Raw genomic sequence first — 21,530 nt, forward strand, 5'->3', positions numbered from 1 at the left:
CCCAAATTGTGTCGCGCCTATGTCCGTGTTGTTCTAGATCGGGCACTGGATTATATACTACAATCTGGAGTTACTAACACTTTTTCGATTACATGTGTATAAAAAAGACTTCATCTGGAATTGTATAAAAAAATAGGCAGCAGATTAAATAAATTTACATTTCACAAAGTATATACTTACATCTGTATGATAAAATATAATACATATGATAAAATAAAGATAATATTAAACTGCCAATTCAAAAATCAACTTCAGCTTGATCATTATTATCTTCGTCAGAATTACTTTCTTCGAAACCCTCTGTGACTAATTCACCACCTGATTCAGAATCAGAGCTATCATATATAGGCAAAAGGCGGTTCTGGTGCATTGACCCTTTCCTATACTTAAGGATGCTAACGTTGGTTTACCTTTAAAAAAGCGTTCTTACGGATCTCCTTTTCCAAGATGGCGTCTTAACCAAAGACTTGATCGTAGTCCATTAAGCTAAAGCAAGACTGAGGAGCAGGCCTTGTTTTGTAGTGACCAATGGCGAAGGTTCTGTGAGTGTCATCATTTAATAGGATTCTTTTGTCATCGTTAGCGCTGAGTGCGACTTTGTTGATTTCTTCAGTGTAGACGTCGTGATGACGGGATCGGAAAACGTTCATGGTTGCATGTTGTTCTTTCTTATCCTTCAAGCAGTCGTAGTAGTCTTGGTGAGTGAGGTGATTTTTAACCACGTTCTTTTTAACCCCTTTGCATTTTTTGTGTTCTTTATCTTCATCTTCATCTTCTTCAGGGATGTAGTAAGAGTAGAGCTTGGGTCTAAGCCCGACAAATTGTGTGATTTGCTTGCCACCGGTCTCATCCTTGAACTTGCCGATAATCTTTTTATTTTTACCAACTTTGAACCCAACGTTTTGAATAGCTGGATGGTCTTTTGGAAAGTCGCTCGTGTCAAATTTGGGTTCAACATCATCAGCAGTGTCTTCGTAAAAATCTTCCGTTTCAATTTCATAAATGAGCGAGTCGGTATCGGTCATGAGCAACTTGGCTTTATCACCGTATTTAGGTTTGATGTAGTCGTAATGGAACTCAAACCTGAGAGTTTTGCTGATGTCGAGTATGCTCATTCCTAAGTAAACAGGTTTGTCGTAAGTGACTTGTGTTTTCTTCATATGAATCGCGATTAATTTTTCATCAAAAATGGTGTTCCGATCATAACGAGGACTTTTGGATAAATTTAAGACTTCTTGTTTTGTGGTGACAAGTTTAATATCAACGTGTTTTAGAATATTCTCCATGGTTTTTCCAAAGACGGAGTTGTTCATGAGTTTAAAAAATTCTTTTTCAAAGTCGTTTTTAGCGTCTTTTCTTTTATTGGTGTTGTATTTGATGTATTTTTTCATGAAAGGTACTTCTGTAAAGGTGATTCCTCGATGAATTTTGGTGATGACTAAACCCAATCGTTCATAGATTTTTAAGTTTTCGTGATCAACGATGTATTTTACTTTATTGTTTAAATTGGGAACGAGTTTGTTTACTTTTCCAATGGTTAATCTTTCAGGAGCCAAAGGGTAATCGTTGTGTTTGTCGTGAAGGTGATCAGGGTAATCTAAATCAACTTCGAGAATGCATGGCATATATTCCAATTTTTAAGCTCTTCATCAGTCATCGATTTAAATCCACCAACGGGAAGAGGTTTGCTCATGGCCCATCCGTATAAATTGTTGGCGTCTAAGTACTGAATGAATTTAGAAGGTTTTGATGGATCGTATTTTTTCATGTATTTGTTATTGGCAGTTCCATATCGGTTTGAGATTCCACCGCGTATTCCTTTTCGGATCATGTTGAGCATATCAATATCGGTTATCAAATCCAATTTAATTTTAGTTTTCTTTAACATGGCGTCCCAGGCTAATCCAGGAGAGGTGAAATACCAAAGAGGGTCGAGACCGTAATATTCTATGCAAGTGTCTCTAAAATTTTCAAAGACATCTGCTAGATTAAGCACGTCGGACTTGTTGTATAGCTCGTGGTAATCTTTAAACGTTTTGCATCCGAATTCTTTATAAACGTTTAGCGCATGCGCGTACTCTTCTTCTTCTATTTTATCGTCATTGAGTTTGGAGTTGAATGCTTCGATAGGAGGCAATTGCGTTTCGGAAAACTTTTTAATGGAGTCTACCCATTCGTAAGGATAAATGCCTTTTCTTAATAGCAAATCTCGTTTTTTTCCGCTGAAGAATGAATTTAGATTCTTACACATGATATCTCCTTTTTTAGATCTTCTACAAGCGCAATCTTCACAATTGGCTTTGCATTTGCATTTTTTACCTTTCTTAACCAGACAGTTCTTTTTGCATGTCTTTGGATCTAATTTTGAGCATTCATCACACAAATCTTTAACAAGGTTGTCAGTCAAATCTTTTAACGGGCTTGGCATGAACCTGTAGCTGTCAATAAACCTTAATTCTCTATACACTTTTTTTGGTTTGCCTTTCTTATCAATAGAATCTCTTACTTTGATGCTTTTTGAGAAGCTGATGTATTTTTCTTCGCTGTTGGGTATGCAATTGAGCTTTCCGTCTTTTCCACCTAATCTCTTGATGAACAAATGGCTGTCATAGCCAGACAAGTTATGAAAGACAACGGGAATAAATTTTGGAATTCGATATTTTTTATTGCAAGCATCATGAGCAGCACCACGATACTTTCCAGTCAAATGACAGTGGTCTAAAACTTTGTCACCGTTAAGATCCTTTTTGCAAATGTGACATTCGGTTTCAGCTTTAAATTTCTTTTCATCCTCATCAGTCTCGTGTTTCTTTTTCTTCCATTGTTGTTTTCGTGAATAACTATTGTCACAAATCTTTATAAAGTCAGCTTGAAGCATGGTAACAAACTTTTTACCTACGTCATCCTCATCGCTTTCTGCTGTGTACGTGACAGATTTACTTTTAAAACCATCAGGTCCTATGATATAATAGACGATGGAGCTTGGGACATGCTTTTGGTATTTTTTGGTGTACAACTCTTTACTATCATATTCAGTGTTGTCATCGATGGGCTTGATGAAACTTTCAAAGTCAGCATATACACAGTACGGAACTCTCATACTATTGTTGTAGTTTTTAAACTCAACAGTCGACCCTTCTTTAGGAAGATCGATTCTAATTGGAGCGTTATCATAGCAGTGTTCTCGGTGGATTTGAAGCTTTTCTTCTTGGTCGAAACCTTGCATGCACCTTCTGCAAAAATATTGTTTATGTTGATGTTTTGATGCTGAAGAACGAGCAAACCGACTGAAATTTTTAATGAGACAATAATGGCTGTTGTCTTTGTTTGAAATATACAGCAAATCAACACAGTGCTTTCGATCTAAAAATTTAGATATTTGCATAGGTTGAGGTTTATTCTTTTCATAGTGAAAGACATTCACGCTTATGGTTGGATTATTTTTCTCAAACATTTCGATTTGAGTTACCTTTACAGGAAATTCCATTCCTTTCCAATTGAGCTCTTCAGATTTTAGAATTAAGTCTTCATCAATTCTTTCGTTGTCTCTATTTTTCAGATTCAACGCTCTGGTGACACACCACTTGAAACATTGATCGTCATTGTTTTCCATGTTGGTGATTGCCTTTTTGTTTTTCAACTTGGTAGGTAGCTCCATGTAGGAAGAACCCTTGAAAGGTTCATAATCGATAAAGCTGATATCCATTCTTAAAATCTTAGACACGACGCAATTGGATCCCATCTTGTTGTAATTAGCACTATTTTCCAAGATTTTTTCTTCCATTTGACTCATTAACGTTCGTACATCTGTGCCCTCTAATATAAGTTCAGAGTTGGATGAAAAGTTAGCCATCTGAGTAGTCTCTTCACCTGTTAAGATGCTTACGCGAATCATTTCACAGGCTAAAACAATTCTTACTTTTGTGTTTCTTTCTCCTTCCATGGTTTGAATAGCAGACTCTCTCACCAAGTTTAAAAAAGGAACAATGTCTTGGTATCGAGAAGAAGGCTCGTATGAAAATTGTCTAGCAGCACGCTTTACTCAATGCTTAGTCATATTAAATTTTATAGTAAAGGGTCTTGGTGCACCAAATACGACGTCTTTGAGAGAATTGATTGTTTCTTCCACTCCATTTCTCACGCTGCTCACTGCATTTTTTACCGTGGTTGGAATGAATGGATCAACGAGAGCATTAAGTTGGTTAAAACCATTAAAGACAGTCTTTGCAATTCTTGAAAGCCATCCTGGTTTTGGTGCAGGAACAGGTTTAGGTGCAATGACGTTTGTTGAATCGGCAACAGGTGTGTCAAGGATGGATAGTTCAGTTCTTGTCACTCGATTTTGCAAGCGAGCAGACCCGAACGAAATCAAGTCATTGGAAACGAGACGAGGAGTAATAGGAGGTTTCTGCACGACAGGTCTCGGTGGAATTGCGATGTAATCAGGTTTTGGAGCGATAGGTGGTCTTTGAACAATGGGACCAGCTCTTGGTACAGTAACCGGACTTTGAGCAATCGAACGAGGAAGCGGTCTTGCCTCAGTCGTGCGTCTACGAGGTCCACGCCCAATGATGGGTTTTGTATTTTTTATAGCTTCAATAAGATCGGCTTTTTTATATTTTATAGATGCTTTTGACTCCTCGGCCATCTGCCATCTCTTTTAATTCTTTCACAGTCATCTTTAACATCTTTTATAAGGGGCTCTTTGACAGACTTTTGACCAATGACAGGTTTTGTTGTTCTTATAGCTTCAATGAGCTGTTCACTTGTCATTTTGGTATAGTCTTTGATAGCCTTTTTTTGAGCATCTCTTCGTAATGATGCCATTGAGACTTTTTTATCTTTCAATGCTTTATCTTCCATTTTTATTAGAGGAAGAAAAAAATTTTCGGTGCTTTCAATTTTCCGCTCTTTCGAGATAAATTTTTCTGAAGATTGGAGACTCATTTTATTTCCGCCGTGATTTTCTTTAAGTCAATTCAATTTTTTTTCAATCTTGACACACTGTTGACATATTTTAATTCTTGCGTGAAAAGAATTAAAAATTCGAAGAGATATTTCTGATTAAGCTGCAAGATAGTTGGCAAAAATTTCGCTTATTGTATCGTATACATGCGCTTGACCCATTTCATCAAATCTAATCGTATACTTTCTTCCCCAGTCATCACGTGCAGTAAATTCGCATCCAACAGCATGAATTTCTTTGTCTTCATAAAACAGATGTGCACGACCTATGGTATCAAATTCAATCACATACTTCCTTTCCATCTTTTTTATGTCAAGAAAATTTTTTAAATCTTGTTAGATTCTTCGAATCCATGGAAATCACTAGTGATTTTTAAGCAGCAGGAGCGCAAAATCTACCCATCCAACCAGATGAAGCGAATTCTTCCCATTCTTTTGCGATGATATCGTTTCCTGAGATGTTATCGTCTGACGAATCATCTGACGAATCATCGTCTGACGCATTTTCTTCATTCTGCCTTCTCACTTCTTCATTCTGCCTTCTCGCTTCTTCATACTCTCTTCTCACTTCTTCATACTCTCTTCTCGCTTCTTCATACTCTCTTCTCACTTCTTCATACTCTCTTCTCACTTCTTCATCATCATCATCGCTGCCATCATCAAGGCCATCATCATCATCGTAATCAAAGTCATCATCTTCAGGATCGATGATTGGATATTTTAGTTCAGACACCATCTCATAACCCTGATCGCCTGATCTGTATGTGACGGTGATAAGTTCTTCACCCCTTGAGTTTTTATGAATGACGACCCTTTTACCATCTTTTAAAAAATAACGATCATCAAATTCATCCATGAAATAATCGTTAATTAAAAAATCAGCACTCCCGTCAATATAAAAATCATCGTCTTCATCATAATCATCGTCTTCAACATCTTCATAATCATCTTCGGTGTCATGAATGATGAGATACTTTTTTCCAGTTTCGTCAAAGTAAAAATCATTACCAAGCTCTTCCAAATTCAGTTTTCTCCTAACGAAGACATCGAGCATTTCCACATACTGATGACCTAATTCGTCTACACGAACGACATACCTATTTCCAAGTTCATCCTTACGAATCAAAACCCTTTTTCCAAATGAGTCTAATTCATAGGGTAAAGCAAATCCTGCACGATTTTTCCAAAGTTGTTCACCAGAGGAGGTGGTTAAATAACTTCCGTATCTACTCATCTTTAAAAATGTCAAGATTTTTATCTTCCTCGAATTCAATTTTTTAACATGGCAAAAGTCAAAAAATCAATGTTGAAGCATGCGTTTTTCAAGCTTTCCAGAATTTAAAAATTCAATCTTGATTCCATTGTCCACCTTTCCATCTCGACGCTCTAAATATTTACATCTATGACCAGTTCCTTTCATCGCTTTGTAAAGAGACTTGTATTCAGTCACCTCGCCTGTTTCAACGTTGGTCATTCTCACAGTGATTGGATTTTTTCTAACTGAACGAAGCCAGTCCCATTTTGGATCATCATTCTTTTCTCTTGGCTCATGTATTCTTGGTCGACCTACTGGCTTGTATTCTTTCACACTTTCTAAAATCTCATCTTTACTGATCAAGTTATTTTCAACCGCAAGCATCATCAGACCTATTAAATTGTTTGAGGTTTTGGTGACTCCATTTTCCCTCAGCAAGTTTTTCAAATACGATGTTGTATATGTATATGAAATTTTTTTTAAGCTTCATTCAATTTTTACGTTTTTCAAGCTTTCCAGAATTTAAAAATTCAATCTTGATTCCATTGTCCACCTTTCCATCTCGACGCCATAAATATCTCCATCCATGACCAGTTCCTTTCTCCGCTTTATAAAGAGACTTGTATTCAGTCACCTCGCCTGTTTCAACGTTGGTCATTCTTATAGCGAGAGGATTTTTCTTAATAAAACAAAGCCTTTCATATTTAGGATCAGTAGGATTCTTTTCTTGCGGTTCACGACGTATTCTCTTTTCTTTTGCTCTTTCTAAAATCTTATCTTTACTGATCAAGTTATTTTCAACCGCAAGCATCATCAACGTTAATAAATTGTCAGCCGTTTTAGTGACACCGTTTTCATTCAGTAAATTTTTTAAATACGATGTTGTATATCTAATTTTATTTCCGCCGTAATTTTTTTTAAGCCAATTCAATTTTTTCAACTTTCCCGAAAGAGGATCCATCTTACTCAATAAACAACAGTCATGTGAGTTCCATTTGAAACAAAATTAAGCAGCTTGTCAGAGATCACCACGGCAAAGATAACGGTATTTGCAACAGTTGAAGTTCGAAATTTAAGGTTTATCACCAATTCAGCTGTTTCTGAAGCCACTCTTTCTTTTTGCTTGCTGATATCAACAAAGAACAAGGGATACAATTTTATATAATCAAACAAGGACAACCCAGATTGGCAAACAAGTTCGTTTGTGCCGTAATATTTTTCATCAAAAGAAAACGTATCTGCATAAGCCATGACCACTTTCTTTTCTCCTAAATTCAAGTCGTAATTATAATTTGGATACTTTATTCCATTGACGGTCACGTAAAAATTGCTAATATCACAATGGTCAAATATAGACGGATTAACAGTTTGACTAGATGGTCTGTTCGTCTGAAGTCCAAACACAATAAATATCGGAACGCTTTTGTCGGTGATTCTTCCAAGCGACCAGGTAAATTCTGTTTGACCAGCAGGAATAAGCTGTCTTTCGCATTTGTTTGATTTATAAGGTACTTCGATAGGTATCTTATTAGCTAATAAACTCATGAATTCACAATAAACTCAATTCAGCGCGTGGCATATAAAGCCTGAATTTTTTAAGATCAATCATTCCTATACCGTCGCTCTCCGCTCTGTAAATTGCATCATCACATTCTTTCTTTGTAAAGGTGATGGTGTGCCTGAACCCATACACAACTTTGTCATAGGTTTCACAAAAACCAAAAATGTGCTTCAACGGTATCCTGAACGAAAAAGCGCCAACGGATGTAGTGTCTTCAAACAAATGGTCTCGTCTAACTTTAAATCCTGAATTTTCAACAAGATTTGATGTGTCCATGAACCACATTTGCTTCAAACCATCTGTAATCTGAAATCCGTAAGGGTATTTCACCATTCCAAGAATGGTGGTGGCATGACCTGGATAAATAACTCTTTCCACTTGCTCTCCTGACAAATCATAAGTCACGTCGTTAAACAAATACATCAAAGCATTATTCACCAAGGCGATCTTGTCTGTGGCTTTATAAAAGGTTCCATCACTCTTTTTCAACACTCCTTCGATAAGAATGTAAGTCTCTGATGGTAGTGTTTTAATTGATTGACAGTCAATCTCAAAAGTTATCGTGCCTGAAGAATTTAAATCAAGATTGGTTGGAAGGTACTCAAAAAAATCAACTTTTTCAATACCAATGTCATACTCTGGTTTATCACTCACTCTTAATCGATCAGTAGTTATCATTTTATAGAAAGAAAATTTTTTTTTTAATTCATTTCACAGTCATTACAAGACAGTAAGGCATTCAAGCTATTTTCATACCTCTTCCCATCTTCACTAGGTCTTGGATTCGAATCGCATTCTGTTTCGACATTTTCCTAGTTTGAATGGATGAACCAGTCTTTAATTTCTCAAGGGTCTTTTTACCTTTATCAACAACCGCATCTTTAGTAACAGAAATGGCAGAAAGGGCTAACTCTGTGCCAGCAGATTTTGCAGCTGTAATCGCTTCTTGCCCAATTTTGCTTGATGCAGCATTTTTTAGCATATTCATTGTTGCTTTTGACATACTTGAAGCAGCTGCTCTTTTGATGAAATTTTTAATCAAGTCTATAATACCACCTCCTCCAACAACGTTCTTTTTCACATATCTTCGATTATTACAGATAAGCATTTTCTTTTTAAATAAGCTTTTTTTTTTTAAATCCTTTGATCAATCGTATTCATTAACGATTTGTATTCCCCTTTATTAATCTCCCCTTGTCTCAACAGCTCATCACAAATAGCAGCAGCTTCATTTCTTGATCTTGTATTTCCAGCTTTTCCACCAACGCATTTGGATCACTCGGAAGAATGATCACTCCACGACCTTTTTTCCCTTTTTCAATACGCATCATTTTTTCCCAAATAGGAGCAATAAGTTTCTGATACTTTAGTCTTCTTGAAGCTTTCGGTTTATGCGGCTGCGTATCAGATCTTATAGCATCACTGTCCAATAAAATTTTTTCATGATTTTGCAAATCTTCATCCGTATACTCGCTCGGTATTTCAAATTTAGTCATGAACTCCAAAAGACCTTTTGTTCTTTCATACCTTTCATCGCCAACAATAATGTCATCTCCATCCATTTCAACCTCCATTTTCCCAATGAACATTTTATCTCCAACTTTATTCACTTCAAAAGGCATTTTTGATACAAATTTTTTATTGCTTTTGACGATCTTTTCGTTGAGCATCTTTTCGTTGCTTTCGATGAGCGGTCTAAACAGCTTGCTCGCATTAGCTTGAAAATTTGACTCTGAAATCTTTTCATTGATGCTGTCATGATAAATCCTCTTTATTCTATCATTAACTTCTTTCACAATTTCATCTCTTTTATCCGGGTCTTGTATTTTAAAGAAAAACATCTTTTTAGAATACGCAGACAAAAAATCATAAATCAGTTTTTACATTAATGTTATCCTTTTTTAAACAAATTGTTGAACGTTTGAATCGCGTCTTCTCGACCTTTTTGGATCAAGTTTTCTTTAGTCACTTCATCTATTCCATTTTTGGTTTTGATTCGTACTTCCCCCATCATGGTCTTAAACTTTTGAAGCTCTTCTAAAATCAACTGAAACTCTGAATCGCTTATTCTTCCATCCACCGACGCTTTGTAAATGTGCTCGCTGATCGTGTTCAATTTTGACTCTGTTAACACTTTTATCTTCTCGTGCTTTTCCGCTTTCAATATCATCTTTTTATTCACTTGACTGCCAACAATCGATAAAAAACCCATTCCAATAGCTACACCTTCACACGCAATCGCTACTGGACTAGCAATAATGGTTGACAAAAGTCCAATTCCAGTCGCACCCAATGCTATGCATAAACCTTGCATCACATTGTCCACATTCGAAATGATCCTGAAAACACGATGGTACTTTTTGCTGAGATGAACTCGCTTTGCTTTTTCAGTTTCTATTTCTTTCCGAATCTCACCGATCTTCTGAAGACGATAAACATGCCCTCCTTCATCTGCAGGAGCTGATGGAAGAACTGGATAAAATTTTTCATTCAATATTTCCATCTTTCATTAAGAAAGATTATTTTAAATCAATGTAAGTAATCGTACAGAGCTTTTCGCCTTTTTTAACAATCACATCCTCTTCGCTGTTGCTATTCACGTCCATAATAACGTTAACTACAGACTCTGAAATAATAACTTCGTTCTTTCTATAATTCATCTGCTCAGTGATTTTATTCATTAATGTCACCACTGCAACACCTATCTCCAAATTCAGTCCAATGGATAAAGCTATCGTTGTATGGGAGAGAGCAGCAAATTTAATATCTTTCTGAGCAAAAATCTCATACTGTCCGTTCGTGTTGTAATAGGGTGGATGATCCAGCGATTTTGTAGACACAATAATGTTACTCGGTCTTCTTTCCTCCAACTCTCTGATCCTCTCTTCCAAATATTTCAATTGCAATTCCAAACTGTGAACTTCTGCTGAGGCAACATTTCTAAAAAACTTGTGAGGGGCATGCATTTTAAAATATCTTAAAAATTTTTTAGATCCTTTTTGGATCCGTGTCTTGCAAACTGATCAATTCTTTATTGTCCACCCACGAATTAAACGAGTCTGGATATCCCAACCATTTGACCATTGATCTGCTCTTGGTTTTGCGAACGATTTTTTCAATCCTGAATATGTCCTGATGCGTCTTTTGCATCTCCTGCTCGTAAAAAGTGCCCTGAATTTCTTCACCGTTAGCATCAGCGATTTTATACGTGGGAGGATTCGTATGCTGAACATTTGACACGGTAAAAACCTCTTCAGTCCATCTCGGTGTATACCCCTTTTCAAAATGAGACTTCTTTTTTACGATCCTCACTTGATCACCCATAAAAAATTTGGTTTTGCTGGTAATGTTTGATCCTTTCCATATAGATTCCACCATACCCTACCTTTATTCTTTTCATCGCTAGCTTCCACTGGAGTCATTTTGATGGAAGAGTGCTTTGTGTTGTTGTAATTTTCCACCATCTCATCCAAAACGTCAATGTATTTATTAGTATTGTTGGCTGAAAAATATTTAAACATTCTCTCTTTCATCGTTCTGTTCCATCGCTCAACGACGCAACTTTTTTTTCCCTCGTTTTCAGTAAAATACAATTGCACACCTAGCGCTCTCACGTGCTTGTTGTAAAATTCTTTTCCTTTATCTACCCACAATTTGATGCATTTTCTTTCACCGAAAATCTTTTTCAACGCTTCAGCTACTTCAAAGCCTGTTTTGCTTTTTAACGGAACAATCCATCCATACTTTGAAAACACGTCAATCACCATGAGTAAATATTTTACGCCATTGTTGAATTTTGAAAACGATTGCATGTCAACCAAATCTGCAGCCCATATCTCATCAATGTCGTTCACAATTACCCTTCTTCTTTTAAAATGGTGAATGACCGGTTTATGAAGCTCCTCTGCAAGCTGATCCGTCCATTTCAAATCACTCACACCTAATCCAAATTTGGCTTTAGCTTTAATCACTGGAGCAATAAGTTTTCTCTCGTTGATCTCTCTTTGAGTGGGATTGGGAATCGAATTCATTTCTTCAAGCATCATTTGATCCGCCAAATTTCTGCTTTGAACGTCGTTAAAATATTTATAAGCTAAATCATGATGGTACGCCGCATTGTCCACTCTGTCTACCGGCTTGCTCCAATCTTGATACATGTCCGTAGAAGTCAGTCTCTTATCCAAATTCGTGTCAGGTCCTGCAAAGTTCATCCCTGGAAGATGCATTTCTCCTGCAAATTTAGCCCACGGAAGCTTGATTTTACTCGACAGCTTGTTGATCGTTTCCACCAAATCACCTTTCCATCATCTCATTTTTCAAGTGAATAGTTTCAGTTTTCCTTTTGCATTTAAAGCAGTACATTTTAACATATATATAAAAAGTTTTAACATAAAAAATGGAAGTTACTGATCTGTCATGGAATATTGGAAAAACCAAAAGAAACAACAACAAGTTTTTACCAAGAAGCATTCGAAGACTCATTGTCGGAAAGTCCGGTTGCGGAAAAACAACCTTGCTTCTCAATTTACTGCTCAAACCTGGATGGTTGGATTATAATCACTTGCAGGTCTTTGGCAAATCTCTTTACCAACCTGAATACCAATTACTCGAAAAAGCCTTTGAGAAGAAACTACCAAAAGAACTCATTCTTGATTTGTTTAAAGTGCAAGGAGAAATGGAAAAATTGAATTTAAGTCCTGAAGATGTTATTGATGATTTTTCAAACAATTTGGAAGTAGAAACAGACATGGAGTGCCAATTCTTCGAAACAGATGACGACGTGCCTGGACCTGAATCCTTAGACTCAACCAAAAACAATTTGATGATCTTTGACGACTTGCTAGATGCTAAGCAAAACAAATGCGAAACATATTATATGCGAGGAAGACACTCCAACGTCGACTGCTTTTATCTCGCTCAAAATTATTTCATGCTCCCTATAAAAACCATACGAACAAATGCTAACTTTATCTGTCTCTTTCCTCAAGACGAAAATGACGTCAATCTCATTTATAGAAACCGCGTTTCCAACGACATGACAATAGAAGAGTTCAAAGAATTTTGCAAAGATTGCTGGGATGAGCCTCACGGATTTGTTGTTATCAACTTATCGTCAAAAAAGGACGGGGGAAAATACCGAAGAGGGTTAGACGATTTTGCCTTTTTTCAAAAAACAACTTAAAAAATTTTCTTGACATAAAAAATGTCTGGTATTATAATTGATGTAGATGGCAAATCAAGTGTTATCACGACTGAATTTTTCGACAAAATCGTTTTCGACAAAGGAAAAAGTTATGAAATGGCTTTTCTCGGCTTGGAAACGTACAACAGCATTCCAAATGTAAACAGTAAAAACAATTCTTTCAAATACAGCATGAACAATGGAGCTCATTGGGAAAACATTATCGTTCCTGATGGAAGCTATGAAATTAAAGACATCAACGACTATTTGCAAAAGTCAATTTTAAACACGACAAAAACAGCTCAACGTGGAAGTTATATCATTGCAAATAAAATTAACTACTCTCCAAACAGCCTTCAAATTGGAATCAACATTAATACTTTAAAATCAACCATTAAACTTGGCATAAATTATCTGATTGACTTTAACGTGGAGAACAGCATCGCTTCAGTTTTAGGGTTTACTAAAAGAAAATTAAGCTCCAATTCTGAATACGAGTCTGATCACATTGCTAAAATTTTAAGCTCCAACACTATCAGAATTGTTAACAACGTTATCGGATCACCCTATATTAATGGAACCCAACTAAATTGCATCTACTCCTTTTACCCAAATGTTAACCCCGGTTACAAAATCATCGAAAGACTCACGCATTTAATTTATCTTCCTGTTAAACTTCGAAATTTCAACAATGGTTTCACGCATCATTGATCAAAATGGAGATTTGATCGATTTTAGAGGAGAGGACATCACGATCCGTTATCACATTCGAGAAGTGAAATAAATAATTTTCCAACACTTAAAAAATGTATCAAAACATTAAACTTAACATCTCGCAAGGACAAGCTGACAAAATTAAAAAAGCCATTCAAGACAAAACTGCTGCTAGCATTATACTTACTCATCAAGACTTGAACGGTGAACATGTTCTTGCTGTCACTAACGCGCAACTCGACAAAATTAGAAAAGCCTACATCAGGCGTCACGCTCAAACTCAGCAAAAAACAACTCATGCACAACGCAAAAGTTGAAGGAGGATTCATCGGTGCTCTACTCCCTTTTCTAGGCACGCTTGCATCTCGTGCAGCTCCAGTACTTGCAAAAGGTTTATTGGGTGGACTTGCTTCATCTGCCGGTTCAGCTATGGTTGATTCTATCGCTGGACGAGGCGTTAATCGTACAAGCTCAGCTAAAACCAATAAACCCAAAACATTTTACTTGAGCAAAGATGGAAAAGGAATAAAAATAACCAAATTTGGCTCCGGTATATTCTTAAAACCATGGACTGGAAATACTCAAAGTGATGGACTCTTTATTAAAACTGGAAAAGGACTCTTTGTTAAAACTGGAAAAGGACATGAAATAACAGGAGGTTTTATTGGTACTCTACTCCCCTTGCTCGGTACGCTTGTAAGCACTCTTATTTCTGGTTCTGGTTTACTCCTCGGACCCAGTTCACCCTTCAATAGCATACCCATTTTAGGATCCATTCTCTAATGATTAAAAGCTTAAACTTTTTTAACAAATTTAAAAAATGATCGACTTTCAATGGATTGACGTAGAAGAAATTGTTTTACCCAACGAGGCTTTAACCAACTTTCAACTGATAAAGGCTGCTAAACAGTTAGAATTAGAAAACTTTAGAGGTGTTCTTGTAAGAGACGAGTTACCAAAAAAACCGAGAAGTAAAGAATGCGGTATTGCAAACACAAGTGATTCAAGCACTGGAGGATTTTATTGGGTGTGCAGGTACAAAGACAATGATAAAAAATACAGTTTTGATTCTTATGCTCAACCTCCTCTTATTAAGCTTGTAAATTATTTAAAAAACCCTGTTTATTACAACAGCGAAAGAGTGCAGTTTGGTAATACTTCTTACTGCGGTCACTTATGCCTTTACGTCTTGAAAAAATTGAATGAAGGAAACGACTTTCAAAGCATTATTAACACCTTGTGGTAACATTCTTAAAAACTTTATTTTTTAAGAATAACAAACCAACAAACAAAAAACCCTAATGGATAGAATGAATGCAGGCAGTCAGGCAAGCAGGCAAACACCTTCGCCATTGGTCACTACAAAACAAGGCCTGCTCCTCAGTCTTGCTTTAGCTTAATGTACTACGATCAAGTCTTTGGTTAAGACGCCATCTTGGAAAAGGAGATCCGTAAGAACGCTTTTTTAAAGGTAAACCAACGTTAGCATCCTTAAGTATAGGAAAGGGTCAATGCGCCAGAACCGCCTTTTGCCTATATATGCTATCCAATGAAGATAACACTGAGACCGGTTCAATTCGCTGGATCTTACAAGGTGGTTGTGAATCTAAAGAAACTTATACTTATGTATAATTTAATTTTAATAAGTTATAATATTTTCATTAAAGGTGAAGGAAGAACATTTTACATTGTATATTGAAATGGTTACATAATGGATAATACTCTTTTACATCAGAACCAAAATATAGAAAAACAATTATTCAAAACAAAGACTTTGCATATGTATGATGATTATGTACTTTCACAGTTACCTTTTAATGTTATTATGGAAGAAAAGTTCATATCTATAGGACCATCGATGAACTGGAGCGCTGTATGAGTCTACTTCTTTTTCCTTCTCACAGGTTGTTGTACTTTGATGTTATATGCAACTTTTGTTACTGTTGCGCTTAGATCATTTGAAAGTCTGTTACGCTTCTTTGTTTTTTGCAGTGCGTACTCTTTATTGCTTTGCTCAACTGCAGCTGATGAGGCAGGTAATGATAGTAGCTTAAATGCAATATTCTGTAAAGGTTGCCCTCTACAGAATGCAGACCACCAATGCAATGGGTCAATGGAAATATCAACAGCTTCCCAAATCAATTTGTTGCCATAAACCTCTCCAGATTGGGATTTAAAAGACATAAAATCTTTCATTATCTCCCCACTTAATAATTGAAATTCTAATCCTATTTTGATAATGGTTGAGAGACCCTGGCTTTTTTCTGATTTTATCAAATCATTTCCCATGAATTTAGGATCCAAAAGATTTGCTGCTTTTTGAATATCACGCACACTGAATTTTCTACGTCTTTCAACAGCTTCAGTTATTAACTTTATTTCATCTCGAGGAATTTCACAGTCACTACTTAATAACACTTCTTTAATGTTGTTGGCAACGTAGTTCCATAAACGAGGCATTACAGATGCACGAACAAGATCTCCTTCTGCAGATTTAACTGCATTTCGAAGTGATGCCAGTAATTGCTTGCAAAAAACACTCATTGACCAAAATGAAACAGTATCATATAAAGTATTCTTCACAGAATTTAGTTTTGCTTTATCAGGTGCACTTGTAGCATAAACTCGAGCATCTGAAATTGAAATATGCAAAACATCTTGAAGATCATTATTTCTTTTGATCATAGTAAATGCAGTTGACCATCTTGTCGGCATACTTTGTAGGCAAACAAGTTTAGACTTTTTCAATATCATTTGATGTTCTAACATCACATGCTTTAAAACTTGCTTCTTTCGAAAGAAACCAGACACTTTCTAGTATTGAAGGTGGTTAAACTGAATAGAGGGAATCTTAAGTATATCTGTAGCCAGGAGTTCGAGTGCATGTGCCCCACAGCCATTCTGGGTGATCATGTTGTAACAGCTTCCATGCCTTTGTCATATTTGATGCATGGTCAGATATAAAGGCAATAGGTTTAACATGAACTTCCTTAATTAAAGAGTTGGTAATATTGTATATATATTCTGCTGAATGACGGTTGCATTTGGAATGAAATGACTTGAGAAATATTGGTTTTGGAGTAGAAAGAAGAAATTGTATATGATTATCATTACAAACATCTGACCATCCATCAGACATCAAAACACACCCAAGAGACTTTTTTATCAGAATTGCATTTTCACTTTCAATTCGTAAATGCTACAATTTTAGCAAAGGCCCTGCAAGTTTATATCGAGATGGCGGATTCCAAACAGGTCTTAGTTTTTTAAAAAACTCTATCCATAATGGATTATCAGTCATCGAAAATGCAGTTGCAGTTCCATAGATTGCTTTTGCAAAAGTTATTTCTAAATCCTCTTTGTGTTTCCGGTCACAAGTATCCATCCAGCGTTTTATACCAGGTAAGTTATGACCTGATAATGAAGAAGATCTTGGAAAAAGTTCTGTAGCAGTTGCATCTACCGATAAAGAATTCAAAACAGATTGACTACTAGCAGAAGGCATTACTAGAGAAAAATCTACTCGATCACGAAAAACTGTATAACTATTATTGCTTACTATACTTTTATTCTCGTTATCAAGATCTTCGTCGTCTTCATCTTCAGTTGAACTAACAGCAATTTCTACAACTAGTTCAATTGAAAATAAACTTCCTTTTATATTAAATTTCTGTTTGACATCATTTGTTACATTTTTACCGTTCTTAACTGGGTGCCGCTTCATCCGAGTTGCATTATTTACAAACTGCTTCCCACAGAAGATACACTCACCCAGCATTTTTTTATCTGTGATTTTACATTTGAAATAATTCCACACAAGTGTTTTCTTATTATTCACCATTTTTTTAATTTCAAATAAATATATACAATAAATATATAAAGAGCTGTAGTATAATTGTATGTTGTTATGATTATGAGTATGTTGTTATGATCAGAACTCATTTAACTGACACTGCCATCTTATGCGCAGAGTTTGCTAGAAAATTTCAAAATTTACCAGGGGGTAAGTTTTAAAAATTTCCGGTAAATTTTACCTTCGCAACACTAATATATATATATATAAATTTTTTTGTATTATTTTGTTGTGTATTTGTGCATTATATGGCATATTTGTCGACACAACAAGGAACTGAATAATCGATTAAATGCATATTTTAAGTAATTAGTTTATTATGGAGTTACTAAAATCCTTTTCAGTTTTATTTATAAAATATCGGTAATACTTCAGTTAAGCGGCGTAAAATAATTCATCCTTTCGCTGTTTTGTTGTTGTTACAAATGCGTCTGAATAAATCACTCTCGCCCGTAGATAAAAAAAATGAATAGTAATGAGTTTTTTTATACAAGGGGCCAATGCTATAAACAATTCGAAGTTTTTTTCGAGAAAAAAAATCTTTCGTAAAAACGCAATTTTTCACGTACGAAAAAAAGTTCGTAATCTCGAAGAATTTATCGCTGTTTGTACTTTTTTCGGCCATTGCTATAAAGCATAAAACGTAAACGTCACTAAAATTCACGAACTTTTTTTATCCGTAATATATAGTAGTAATATAATAGTAATTTTTATTGTAACTTTTATTTATTAGGCCTACTTAATGAATTTAATTAGTCATTAGGTATGCTGTGCTGTATATTCTATTTTTATGAATATTTTTTAATTCTAGTATTTGGTGTTTAAAAAAACTGTGTAAAATTAAAGTAGAAACACGAATTTAATTTTTTCGGATGAAGACTTAGATTTCGAAGTTGCAGAAAATGAGCTTCGCCACCGATTGCCTCGAGAGGTTGGTGTTTAAAACATTACTTAAAATTACTATATATATATATTTTTTTAATGATTTTTTATCGAACAAAATCAGAAATCATACTAAATAGGCGCAGAAATTATATTTTTGTTTTGTTTTTCAATATCATTTTAGTTTAATGGTCGCTTTTTTAACGAAGATGTTTCTGACAACGTTTTTCGAGAGCAGTATCGAGTCCCAAGAGCTGTATTAGATTTTTTAGAAACTAGGCTTAAAGATGATTTGCAACATTATACTAAGCGAAATAAAAGCATTTCAGTACTTTTCCAAATAATGGTATTTCTTCATTTTATTGGCACAAATATTTTTTTTCATGTTCTCAGAGACTGTCATGGAATCTTTACCAACACAATTTATCGTATTATACAGTGTAGGAGAAGCTATTTTCAATGTTAGTGTATTAAGTTAATAAAACTATTGAAAGTATATATATATTATATATATATATATATATATATATATATATATATATATATATATATATATATATATATATATATATATATATATATATATATATATATTTACATATATATATTTACATATATATAAAATTGATATATACTATACATTACATCATGTTATCACTGTTAATTTTATATACTGTAATATATCTCTGCTGTTTTTGAATAAAATGATTAAATTGCCATTATTATTACCCTTGTTATATATCATTAGCACTGTTAGTAGTTTACTTTACATTAGTTTATAACTATTTGTATATAAACTTGAATGTAAAATCTTTATTTAGAAATATGATTGATTACATACTTATATTATGTTAATATATACTATATATTACATACTTATACTATAACATTTGTAAATATATCTTTAAATATATATATATATATATATATATATATATATATATATATATATATATATATATATATATATATATATATATATATATATACATATATATATATATATATATATATATATATATATATATATATATATATATATATATATATATATATATATATATATATACATATATATACATATATATAAAATATAATGTAGCAATACATATTTTTATTTAAATAGTTTGCTAATTAAAACATACTAAGCTTCCCAAGAAGAACCTCTTTGTTTTCTCTGATTTATATTGCTAGTAACATTTTAAGTTCTTTAGACAGCATTTTATTTTGTTGTGTATTTGTGTATTATTTTGTTGTGTATTTGTGTATTATATGGCATTTTTTAAGTAATTAGTTTATTATGAAGTTACCAAAATCCTTTTAAGCTTTATCTATAAAATATCTGCATAAAAACACAAACAAAGAATGTTCAATGATTTTGAAGCGCTAACGTTGTTCCAACAATGGCCGCCAAAAATCACGAAGAAAATATCTAAAATTTAGATCAAAAATCTATCTGAAGTTTTTTTTCGAAAAAACGCATTTTTTATCTGAAAAGGCGATTCCCTTGTTCGTTTATAGCATTGGATTTAATAGCGAAGTTTTTATCTTAAAAACGGAGTTTTTAAAATGTTTATAGCAATGGACTTTTTTTTTCTTCGCTTTTTACGGTAAAAACTTCGTGTTTTACGGAAAAAACTTCGTTTTTTATGTTTATAGCATTGGCCCAAGGTTTAGTAATGAATTTAAATATTTTATATGAATGTAAATATTTTTGGAGTTTTTTTGAAATAAACTTTTATTTGAAAAAGCACAAAAACATAACAAGAAATAAAAACACCACAATATTCTGCAAGTAAATTTATTATGTGTATTGCTGTCTTACCGTAAGAGAATGACAAAAAAAACTGCATTTAGAGAGGATATTGATGACATAAACAAGAAATAAAAGCTGAAAACAGTGAATCGTTTTTATATCTTTGGCGCATGACCAAATCAAAACAATTTATTCTTAAGACTTTTGTTTTAGTTTATTAAAAGTAATTAAAAGCTAGATAATTTTTTTGGAAAATGAAATTAAAACAAAAATAATGAATAATTTTTTATCTTTGACTCTTAAGAAATTTGTAAAGCTTGTAAAGTTTAAATAGAAAAGTTATAATTATTTGCAGTTTTAAAGTTTATTTAACTAAAGTTATTTATGCTATCTAATTATGTAAAGTTTTCTTTCTTTTGTTTTAATTCAAACAAAAACAATCTCCTCCGTAAGTGCTGAAAAGCGAAAGGATGAATTTATTTTACGCCGCTTAACTGAAGGATTACCAAAATATCAACAAAAAACACAAAGAATGTTCAATGATTTTGAAGCGCTAACGTTGTTCCAACAATGGCCGCCAAAAATCACGAAGAAAATATTTAAAATTGAGATCAAAAATCTATCTGAAGTTTTTCGAAAAAACGCATTTTTTATCTGAAAAGGCGATTCCCTTGTTCGTTTATAGCATTGGATTTAATAGCGAAGTTTTTATCTTAAAAACGGAATTTTATGAATGTTTATAGCAATCGACTTTTTTTTTCTTCGCTTTTTACGGTAAAAACTTTGTGTTTTACGGAAAAAACTTCGTTTTTTATGTGTATAGCATTGGCCCCAGGTTGGTAGTATGAGGCGTTAGTTCCGTTCTATAATTAAATTGTTATGGTTAATCGTTACTTCTCTAATGTTACTTCTTTAAAGCTTAATGTTAATTTACTTTAAAGTAATGTACTAAACCTAATCTTCTACATTAGGGTTACTTTCTGGGTAACGTAGCGAATCACTTAGAAATTGGATAAATGTTACTGAAAAAGAAAGAACAAAAAGCCGCTTTATTTCCAAATGATACAAACTGGTGCAGGATTTTCCTTTTTATACTTGTTAGTATGCACCCTTAACTTGACCCAAAAATTTAGTCTTGGAAATGCGGGAAAAAAAACATCTGATCAACAAAGAGATTTGGAATTTTTTTCAATTCACATTTAAAAGGAAATTTTTTTTTGCCTGCAAATTACAAAACTTTATTATTTTTTTTCGGGAAGCTCAAGGCGCCGTAAGTCTAAAGATGCATTATGACCTAGGGATAAAAAATATCGGTCGAAAATTGATTTTACGCGAAACATAATTTTGCGGCAAAAAGAACTT

General features: G+C 34.1%; 1 pseudogene across 1 annotated transcript; it reads right to left on the reverse strand.

The window, feature by feature from the left end:
* Positions 1-238: 238 nt before the first annotated feature.
* Positions 239-17,655, reverse strand: LOC149886086 (uncharacterized; annotated as a pseudogene). The gene is made up of 3 exons (XR_016454488.1): positions 15,489-17,655; positions 15,211-15,283; positions 239-335 (listed from the first exon to the last, which is right to left on the reverse strand). The product of XR_016454488.1 is annotated as an uncharacterized LOC149886086 (transcript).
* Positions 17,656-21,530: the final 3,875 nt, after the last annotated feature.

Source organism: Hydra viridissima, unplaced genomic scaffold, assembly GCF_058129835.1.
Source record: "Hydra viridissima isolate aposymbiotic clone 2 unplaced genomic scaffold, HvirCarnegie_v1 scaffold_7, whole genome shotgun sequence".
NCBI lineage: Eukaryota > Metazoa > Cnidaria > Hydrozoa > Anthoathecata > Hydridae > Hydra > Hydra viridissima.